The sequence below is a fragment of the Nothoprocta perdicaria genome, unplaced genomic scaffold (genome assembly GCF_003342845.1).
Source record: "Nothoprocta perdicaria isolate Ctin4 unplaced genomic scaffold, notPer1 scaffold_55, whole genome shotgun sequence".
Lineage (NCBI taxonomy): Eukaryota > Metazoa > Chordata > Aves > Tinamiformes > Tinamidae > Nothoprocta > Nothoprocta perdicaria.
This window is the reverse complement of record NW_020455810.1, coordinates 719,827-729,658: the sequence shown is the minus strand read 5'-3', so window position 1 is coordinate 729,658 and position 9,832 is coordinate 719,827. Positions and strand designations below refer to the sequence as shown.

Below are 9,832 nucleotides of genomic sequence, written 5' to 3'. Positions count from 1 at the left end.
CCTTGGATGTCCACTCTAGAAAGCTAGATATTTAGTCTGGGTTATGGTAAGCTACATTACTTGAATAGGTATGAACAGTAATTTCATATCTTATTTTGTACCCTGCATTCCTATGTAAGGATGCACAGGTCTTAACTATCACGGTTTTCATGGAGTGTCATGAAGGATTAGGCCAACCACAGCTTTCCACATGAAGCTCATAGTATTGTGTATTTTACTCTTGAAACCTCAGCTGTAAGCATCAAGGCAATAAAAATCAGAATTTTTGTAACTGAAGTGGGAGCACATTTTTTAGCTCTATCAGCCACTGCAAATATGAGATGGGAGCTTCTCCAGGTTTAAGAATCAGCAAGTAAATAAACAAATCCTTGTCATTATTCCTGAAAATGTCCCCTCATGTTCAGTCATGTCAAATCAGAGTTTTGACTTATTTTCTAAGTATTTAATTGAGATTGCTGCACATGGGTAACAGTTCACACTGAGGCATGAGTTACCTTAGTTTTCTAAGGAAGGTCAGTGCAGAGCTCAAAGCTATCTTTTTGATGATAAATATTTGCATTTATAACATCCTGTCTAATTTTCACTTATTCTGAGAAATTACCCAAAAGGTGAAAACAGTGGCAACAGGTATCCTATGCAGAAGAACGGGTTCTCCATTTAAAAACAGAGAACAGGCACTGGTTTTGAGCCTAGGATGAATGTTTCTGGCAAACTAGACTGAACTCAAATGCTGCTCTGCTTTTCCTTAGAAGCATACCTAAACAAGTGAGTCTAGCTCTTCATACTGTTAGACGATACCTGGAAGGAGACTATTAAACATGAACATATTTTCAAATATGTTATTTTGGGAAATAATTGTTAATTTTAGAAAATATTTTGGTCCAAAGTTACTATTTTAATGGGGGTGACGGGTGTAGATGAAACTAAAATATAACCTGAGTTTTAAGGGGGAAAAAAAGACATCAAAAAGACTTTTTAGAAATTTGTGCTATATTTCATCCTCCTGTCCCCTTGAACTGTTGTAGTTTAAGAAAGAAGATAACTGCTGACAGAGAAATGGACTGTGCAATGTTCTGTAGAGGAAATAACTCATTCCATGTGTCTGTGCTCCCATGATGGAAGTTGGCATTTTGTATCTATAATTTCTATTCCAGCCATCCTTTCTCACTGCCACCCTTCATCTTCTCAGCTTTGAGCAATGAAACCACAATGCAAACTGAGAAGAGTTGTACAGATGTGATTGCTTCGGGTCTTGTGGGAGCAGCTGCCTCTCTCCAGGCTGCCTGTGATACGGGACTGCAGTCAGGAGAAGCATCTACTAGTTGGTTGCTGAGCATCATGCCAAATCTTTTTTGTCTCCTTCTTGGACATAGCTGGATGGTGCAGTGGTCAGCTGAATGTGGGTATATAATCGATGGAAAATGATGAGTTTCAAAAAACTGCAGAGAATGCTGAACAAAAACTTGTCATACAAGATGAACTTCCCATCTCCTTTAGCTGGGACACAAGTCACCGACTGGAAGTGAGGAAATCTGCAGCCCCTCCAATGACTGTCCTCCACTCATTATTGTGGAATAAAAGCCACCTTTGCAGTCATTTGGTTGGCCAACGCCCAAGTCCAATCCAGTTATCACTCAATTGCTGATGTTTGACTGTAATAATAATAAGTAAAATTAAGTATACTTACAGTTCAGTCTAAGAAAGTGAACTGTTGTTACTCGCTGTTATTTCTTGCTCCTCTTATGAAGAATTCATCCTTCTGCTGACAATCATGCTTATTCAGACCTGACACTGCATGATTAAAAAAAGAAAATATCTTTCCAAAAATTACAGTCTTGTGGAATCTGAGTGTGTGGGTGATTTTGCCTTTTTTCAAAGCTACCTTGCTCCTTGGGTGGGGATCATTGACTCTGCTCTGACAGCAGTAGTCTGCAGCTGCACAGCCTGGCTCTCCTAAATCCACTGTATCAGGGAGGTTAGACTTGTCTTACCTTTTCTTTCTCTTCTTTATACTGCTAATGTTTTGTCTTTTTCCTCCTGCCCATTCATTTTGTTCTTACTACTCTGTTGTTCAGGCCCTTGTCTTTTCTTTTGCCATAATCTACCTCCATGTTGGAATTCCTTCCCTTTTGCCTCTCAACCATAAGCCTTACATATGTAAAATGGATTAACAGTCATCCTTTTTAGAAAAAAATACAGGCATGTTTCTTTTGTATTAACCAAAGAAAAAGATGGCAGAAAGATCTCCTGTTCTCAGACCAGAAAACGTCTTTCTGTTGCTGTTTCCTTTTTTTCCGTTGCTCATCCACGACAAAGACACTGCATTTTCTGCTCCTTCCTGTACAGTATGTCAAGCACACAGGAGGGAGGGATGGAGAGGGAGAAGAAATCATAATGCTAACTAGAATTCAACCAGATTTAGCTTCTGAGTAATGCTAGCACTTCCCTCCCAAAATATTTGCGTGAATAGAGCGAATGTTTTAAAGAATTTGATCCAAAAAATCAGAGAGGTGTACCTGAAGATCTCAGTTAATAAAATGACTTGTCATGCCTCAGCTTAAAGCTGCGCTAAATTACACTGAAATTACAGGAACTATTCAATTGCATGAAGTTCACTTGCTGAGCTTAAGGTCCAAGTTCTCCTCCCAATTGTATAACAGTTTCTGAAGTAAAACAATACTCTCCACAAATTATAAAATGAATAGACCCAAGAAGGAAATGTAACAGGAACAATGAGCACTTTGTATCTTCCCTTCCTTTCCTTTGCTTTGGCAGAATGCTTCAGGAATGGAAAACATACTTGAACATCAACCAGCATAAATGAAGAGATTTCTCAACACTTCTGCTGTTAAGGATCTTAGGGGCAAATTTGAAAGGCCTCAGACATTTATGTGCATGCATAAAATGTTCATGTTCACCTTCCTAATGTTTGTGTCTAAGTGTTCCTAATGAGCCTGCAGACAGGATGCAATGACAAAAAAAAATAAAACAGTTGTGCATTTAAATGAACTAGATAATCATGCAGTTGCAAAGATTATGCTTTTTTATATGCCTTTGCCACTGTGAAACTGAAAGAAGAAAAAAAAAAAGATTCAAAAATGTGGCCTTGAAAGATATTTTTAAAGCAGATATTCAACTTGGATCAGCTGTGTGCACATAATTATATACATACAAAGCCTGATGGTTATCTGGCACAGGTTTTGTGGCCAAGGAACACATTCCATAATTTATAACGCACACCAGTGTGAGCCTGTGCTGCCTTCTTGTTTGGATTTGGGCTGTTGTGCTTGAGAGCCCTGCTTGTGGATAAGGAGGGTGTCAGGCTCTGCACAAAGAGAGGACAAAGAGATTTTTCCCTGCTCCCAAGAGCTATTTACATGATCCCTGAGAAAAAGAGAGAAGCAGTAGAAACCAGTAGATGGGAGGCTATAAGGAAGGAATGAAGACAGGTTGGGCCAGGGGTGATGCTGGGGTAAGCTGGACAAGTTAGCTTAATTTGTGCACATAAGATGTATTTGTGTGTAAGCCCAATAAGAAGACCACTAACACCTTCACAGGGAAAATGTTAATGTATTTCTGTTGGAAGTTTAGGAATATTTGGCAGACTGTATTACCAAGGTAAGACCATGTGACTTGAAAAAAAATATTGCAAATGAATTTATAAGAGCAAGTTGTGAGTGATAGCAAGTGATCAGAAGGAGAAATATGACTCAAGCTGTACTGAAATTTCCTCTGATTGTCATCTGTGAAGAAAACTTGTTGAGGAGTTGGTTCTTTTTAACACTGCCTTTGGCAGTCCGAGGGTCTGTTTCTGGACCTGTTGAAATCTACATCAGTAATTACAGATATTTCAAAGGCTGCAGAATTAGACCTCACCACAGAAAAAAAGTTAATAGAAACCTTTAATTGTTATCATTAAAAAGCAACTGATTTTGGTAAAAAGCATCTGGCAACTCTATTGGTTGTTCACCTCTAGTGTTGCAAAATGAGGTCTGCTAATGCTGTTGGATTGATTAGCACCAGTATATCAGAGGACTTCCAAAGTAGAGGATGGTTCTTCATCTCGCACAAAATAGTGATAAGCAGTTATGGCAAAACTGCAGCTGTAGATAAAAGCTTTTGCAATTCTCAGGCCTTATACATTGGGGTAATTCCTAATATTTGGATTTGGGGTAGTACAGGACAATCTCATGTTCTGTTTTCTTTGTGGTTATTTTTTTGGTTTTATTTCACTAAATCAGGCCTCTGTAACAACAAACAGGTGCTAAAATGTTTCCAGAGACAGGCAGAACAGAGGTAAGTGTCCTTTTCTATGCTTCTGCCCTACTTAATCCACTGCTATGGGCTTCTGCTGAGAAACAGTTATTAGATAAATGAATCTTTAGGATCAGTTCTAGCGCTCATGTGTTCCTACTGATGTTACTTTTCTGAAGTCTACATGCAGTCCCCTGTTGCGCTATGTTAGTAGTTCAGTTTAAATTTGAATAGACAGTAGTTTTTGGTTTTTATCTCTGTGAGAAACTTTACCTCCTCTTTAATGAATTGTGGTGTCTATCTGGATCCCTGCTATAGTATTTCTTCTCTCAGACATACCTGGGACTTGGGAGGCTTTTCTCAAATATCAGCTAAATTTAATGCTTTCAGCTTTTACTATTGACCATACAGCATTTAAGAGGCTGTTCATATTCTAACTGCTAACCTTGATCTTAGTGATGTAAAAATGATGCATAACATTTTGATCTTTGTCGTCAAGGAAACTTACAGGACAATTCAAGTGTTGGAGATGTAGTTTCTGTAAACTGTGTGTGAGATACAGTACTGAGTAAAGCCCAGCATTTGTTTTCCTTCTGTGATCAGATTGTCATAGCTTAAAATAGATACATTCAGTAAAGCCAAAATCAGTATCGTAGATCAGCATATGGATTGTAAAACGGGTCAGTCATAAATGGCATTCTTAGGATTGCTTGGTCTAAGGAAAAAAGGTGCATACAGAGAAAGCAGGTATTGTTGTAAGGCAGTGATGATCTGTATAACCTCCAAGACTGGGTAAATCCTCACTAATGTGAAATAAGTCACCCAGCTCTTCCTTGTGTCACTGCAGTCTTCTGAGGCCGGAAGAGCTGTACCTACACTCCTAGTTGGGAGCAGAAATGTATTTAAAGTATATGTTCCTTACTTGGCAGATACATGCTACTGTAAGATAAACAAGGAATCAATATTTATGGCTACATCCAAGTGTGATGTTGGGGCCCTCTTAAAAAAAGGCTATTTGAGTTCCAGACTGAGATTAAGCTAAAGGGGAATATAATCTTTCTCTTTTAAGAAGGTTATTTATCTCTATATTAATTTCAAATCTGAATTTCAAAGCATTCTCTTTTTTTTATAAACCCTTTGGTGAACAATCCACAGAACAGGATCATAGGAAAATTCAGGCTGGTGGGACCTCAGGAGGTCTCCAGTTCAACTCCTTCCTCAAAGCAGAGCCAGTTCTGAGGTCAGAGTAGGTGATTCAGGGTTTTATCAAGGTGGTCTTGCAAATCTCCAAGGTTGGTGACTTCACAGCCTCTCTGTCCATTGCTTCGTTGTCCTCAAGGTGAAAACCTTTGCCTCTAAAGAGGTCCAGAGTTCTATTGCTTTGGCTTATACTTGCAGTCTCTCACCTTCCCCCATGCACCACGTTGAAGACTGTGCTGCTCCAACTGCTTAATGACTTCCTTACCAGTACTGGCAGGCTGCTTGTAGGTCCCTCCAACACCTCCTCTCCTCCAGGCAGGGCAAAACATTTATGAAGCCATAGGGATGTTTGGTGTCATTCTAACTATGCGCTACTTAATTAACACAAACTGATACTTAAAATCTGGGTCCAAAACCCAGCGTTTTTAAACCTAAGTGGGAGACAGGAAGGTGAGACAGTGGTGTGAGATTGAGTGTTGAAATGTTGAAAGCATCAGTTTTGTATCTGACATTATCCAAGGTCCAGACAAATGCCAACAACATGTTTTGCAAATGAGAAAGAAACCAGCCCAGGTTTCCTTTTTGTAAATATTTCAATTGTTTGATTAAAGGATCGACACAGTATGTCAATTTAACACAGCAGCCTCAAGTGAATGAAGTCTCCCAAAAGCAATGAGTAATACTGGCAAAGCTCTGTGGAACCAGTCATAGGTATGAATCTCGCTTTTATCTCCTTCAAAACCTCTTCAAAGACTTATTTCTTTAATCAGTCTCTAGATCCCGTTTCACAGGATGGAACCAAAAGAGGCAGAGGAAGTACACAGGGTCTGCTTTCCACAAAGCAGACTGTATTTATTTGTTTAAGTAAGACAGAATCTCAATGTCTTTAGCCTTTTTAAATGACAAATTTAAACAACTCATCCAGGCAGTTAGCCAGAGAGTGTATGCATTTTTAGGCACTGACTCAAAGACAATGTCAAGGCATATTAAGATGGGTGCCTGAAAATAATATATATGAGATTTAGAAAAGCTATAACACTGTCTTGCCATATTTGTGGTTGTTTATATGATAAAGGCAGGAGAGAAAATGTGTTTTAAGTCATGAAAAATGATGAAAAAAGTTAAATATTAAGCTAATACAATATCAAGGGCCAAATGCCTCTTGATGCGTCTTCAGACACTTTAGTATCATATCCTGAATTTATTGCGCTAATAAATGGGCTCAAACCAAAATACGTCCTTCAGAGAAAAAAAAAGTGCTGTTTCATTTTTCACTTGCAAGGAATTGTTTGTATATCTAAGTAAGAGACTCCTCTACATAACTAGGATGAAACAACTACATTGTTTCACCTTTTTGTTTTAATTTATGATCATTAATACGAGTTAAACATACCACCCACAGTATCTCATTTATACAAAATCAATTTTATTCTTAACTCTGGGGAGTGAGATGAGGGTAGTGATTTCCCCAAGTTTAAGAAGAGCAGCAATCATAGGTAAAGTTTAACAATTAGCATAAGTGTTTTTTCTTTTCCTAGTCAATAGTGTTACTAATATTGCAGAATAACATACTGCTTATATGAGCTAAATATATAATTTATTTAACATACTTTCAAAGATATACTAGGTTTTTATAGAGATGAATCACAGTAGATGGTGCTGTTGTGTCTTAAACAACTCTCTAGGACATGAAGCTGCAATGGCACAGTAAAGATTCTGCCTCTGGGGTGTTTACAAACAATCTGAAAGAATTTTTGCTTAATTAAGAAAGCACATGAATGATTTGGTGAGGTTTTATGTGACTGTGAGATCAGTACCGAGAAGAAAAACCTGAAATGAGGGTCATGTGGCAAAGAGTGAAATGGGCAAAGTTTGGATGAATTAACTACACAACTGAGTCAGAACATAGAAGTTTATTCATCTATTGAATAATTAGTGCTTATGGTCTTTAATTAAGACCATAAAAGGATATGAGCATGCCTAACCTGCATACTGCATCTTGCCTCGGTCTATTTGGATGACCACTCTTGCATGGGTTAAATAAAAACGGAAATTAGACAAGAGGGTTCTATTAGTAAGTATATTAAAAATGTTTATGTTCCATCTTTACTTTGTACCAGATATTAAAATCACAGATTCTTTTTCAAATCTGAAAAGAAGACTTGCAATTCTGAAAGTATGCCATTTTTTACCTTAGCTTTTCTCAGAAACTTTTCCTCACTTGGACTGCTGGACTTTGGTAGCGTAACCTTTGGAGTGATCAGTGGTATACTGTAGCCTGAGAACTACCCTGGTCCTTTCTGTTATGTTCTTCTATTTTGGCTCTTTGGCTCTTGAGCTGTAGACGGCAGTTCCTGGATCCTGGTTCTACTGAGCCAGCTGGGCTCTTAGACCATATTTACAGATGGGAACTGTGTTGTTCTACTGCTAAGAGACTGAGGACAGTAAGAAATACAGGCTTTTTAGGCAAGTAGGAGATAAGACAGTTCTAAGACAGTGGTAAATTAGGGCAGCATTAACTCATAGACCAGGTGAGTCTGTCTTAGCCATGTCTTAGCCATGTAAGTAGCCTACAAGATAGAGAATTTAAAGAGATTTGGTCTAATGTGTACTATCTTTTTTTTTTTTTTTTTTTTTTTTTTTTATAAAAAAAAGAGTTATAAATTTACTGGCGGAAAGATGTGCGCTATTGAACTCGAAGATGATGCCATGATGATTATACCTGGGTTTCCTTCTGTTTACCATAGGCAGTCCCAGGAGCAGATGAAATGGAGTTGCTGTGGTGACTTAGTGCAGGATGGGTGGAGAGGCAGATTAACAGAGTTCAGCGCACCATCACAAGAGTACCCATCTTGCAGAGATCTTTTTTCTTCCTGAGGACTTCATAAAGTCTGAGCTGAGCTGAACTGTCTTAGAGGCTTTGTTTGTCCCTCAAGAATATGAGATACTTTCTACATTATATTTTCTATGTTATCACCTCCTTGCCACCATCTTGCTTCTGTGTGCAATTAAACATGCTCAATCTCTGACACATTCTCTTAAGGCCAGAGAAGGTGGATGCAATTTAGAGAGAGCAATTTACTGAATGCTTTGGACCAAACTGATATCCTTAAAATGTAAGCAGAATTTCCTATTGAGCTGAACAATAAATAGCACTGGAAAGGTGTTGATATTAGATGATATTTTGATATTATTACACATTTAGCATATCATTGACATTTTATAAAACCACAAACATTTAGAGATGTGGCAAAACAATGTGGAAACGCAGACACAGTATTAAATTGACTACTTTGTTTAAGTAGCTTATACTTTTATAGAAGAAAGCTGCTTTACAGCCTGTTAAGATGAAGATTAACTTGTTTAATGCTTAGCTTCATTCCAAGTAGAGTAATGACTGAAAATTATTTAGTCTGAGGAAAATTGAGGAGATAACACAAGTGTTTTGACTTAATTTGAATATTGATAGTGATAACAAACAGAGACGCTTGAAGCAGAGTCCCAACAATCAGCTGTTTACAGAATGTGAATGTCTTTCTCTGAATCTCCTCATCTTTTCATGCACAAGACTATTTCAGCCTTCTCAAAAGCGATCTTAGGAGTCTGGGTTCCTGCTGCTAAGCTCTATAAAGCACTGAACATATTTAATTAAGAGGCTGCCAAAATTAAACCAGCCACAAACATTAGATAATCCATAAATAGAAGATCAAATCTAAGTCTAGTTGTAGCAAATCTCAGAGCTTCTGGGATATAGTCCATATGCAAATTTTGTCAGTAGAGCAAATTTGTAGATTCAAAGTTTGTCAGTAGACCAAGTGCAGATTCTTAGATTGACTGGTAGATTAGATTGTTCCACCTCCAAAGCCATTATTCTCTGTGCTCAGGAGTAGCTTTCTAGAAGAATGCATTTCTACTTGAGTCTATACATCATTTTATAGCTCATAGTTAGGTTTGTGATGGCTATGGTTGCCTCCCCTCACCTACATAGTTGCTGAGGAGAGCAAACAAAGTCTCTTGAACATAACTACTGAACTATTTCCCTGAAGTTCTGGGCCTTCTGGCTGAAGTTGTGATATCCCATATTAGAACCTAGTTTTTATGACCAACCCTATTAGCAATGAGCTGGGGGCAAGCTCACTCATGGGAGATTTCTGTCTGGAGAATGTGACCTTGAGGAGGCAGTGAGGAAGAGGTAAATTTCTTCCTCCAAGAACTTTTGCCTTATGAAGAGCTGCTGCTTGGGCTGTGAGTAACAGCATGTTTCTACCATAAAATAGATATGTTTGCTGCATTGTGAACAACCAGCAGCTACAGCCTAAACCTTTCCTGCGTCTTTCCACCAGACACTTCTATGTTCTTAATAGGCCCAGTAGAACTA

The 9,832-nt window shown here is 38.2% G+C and overlaps 1 long non-coding RNA gene across 1 annotated transcript in view; it reads left to right on the top strand.

Moving 5' to 3' along the window:
* Positions 1 to 1,187, top strand: part of LOC112955281 — a 70,644-nt gene extending 69,457 nt beyond the window's left edge. Inside the window, exon 4 of the long non-coding RNA XR_003250858.1 lies at positions 1,155 to 1,187. This is a non-coding gene — a long non-coding RNA (uncharacterized LOC112955281). The remainder of the gene's footprint in view (positions 1 to 1,154) is intronic.
* The last annotated feature ends 8,645 nt before the right edge of the window (positions 1,188 to 9,832 follow it).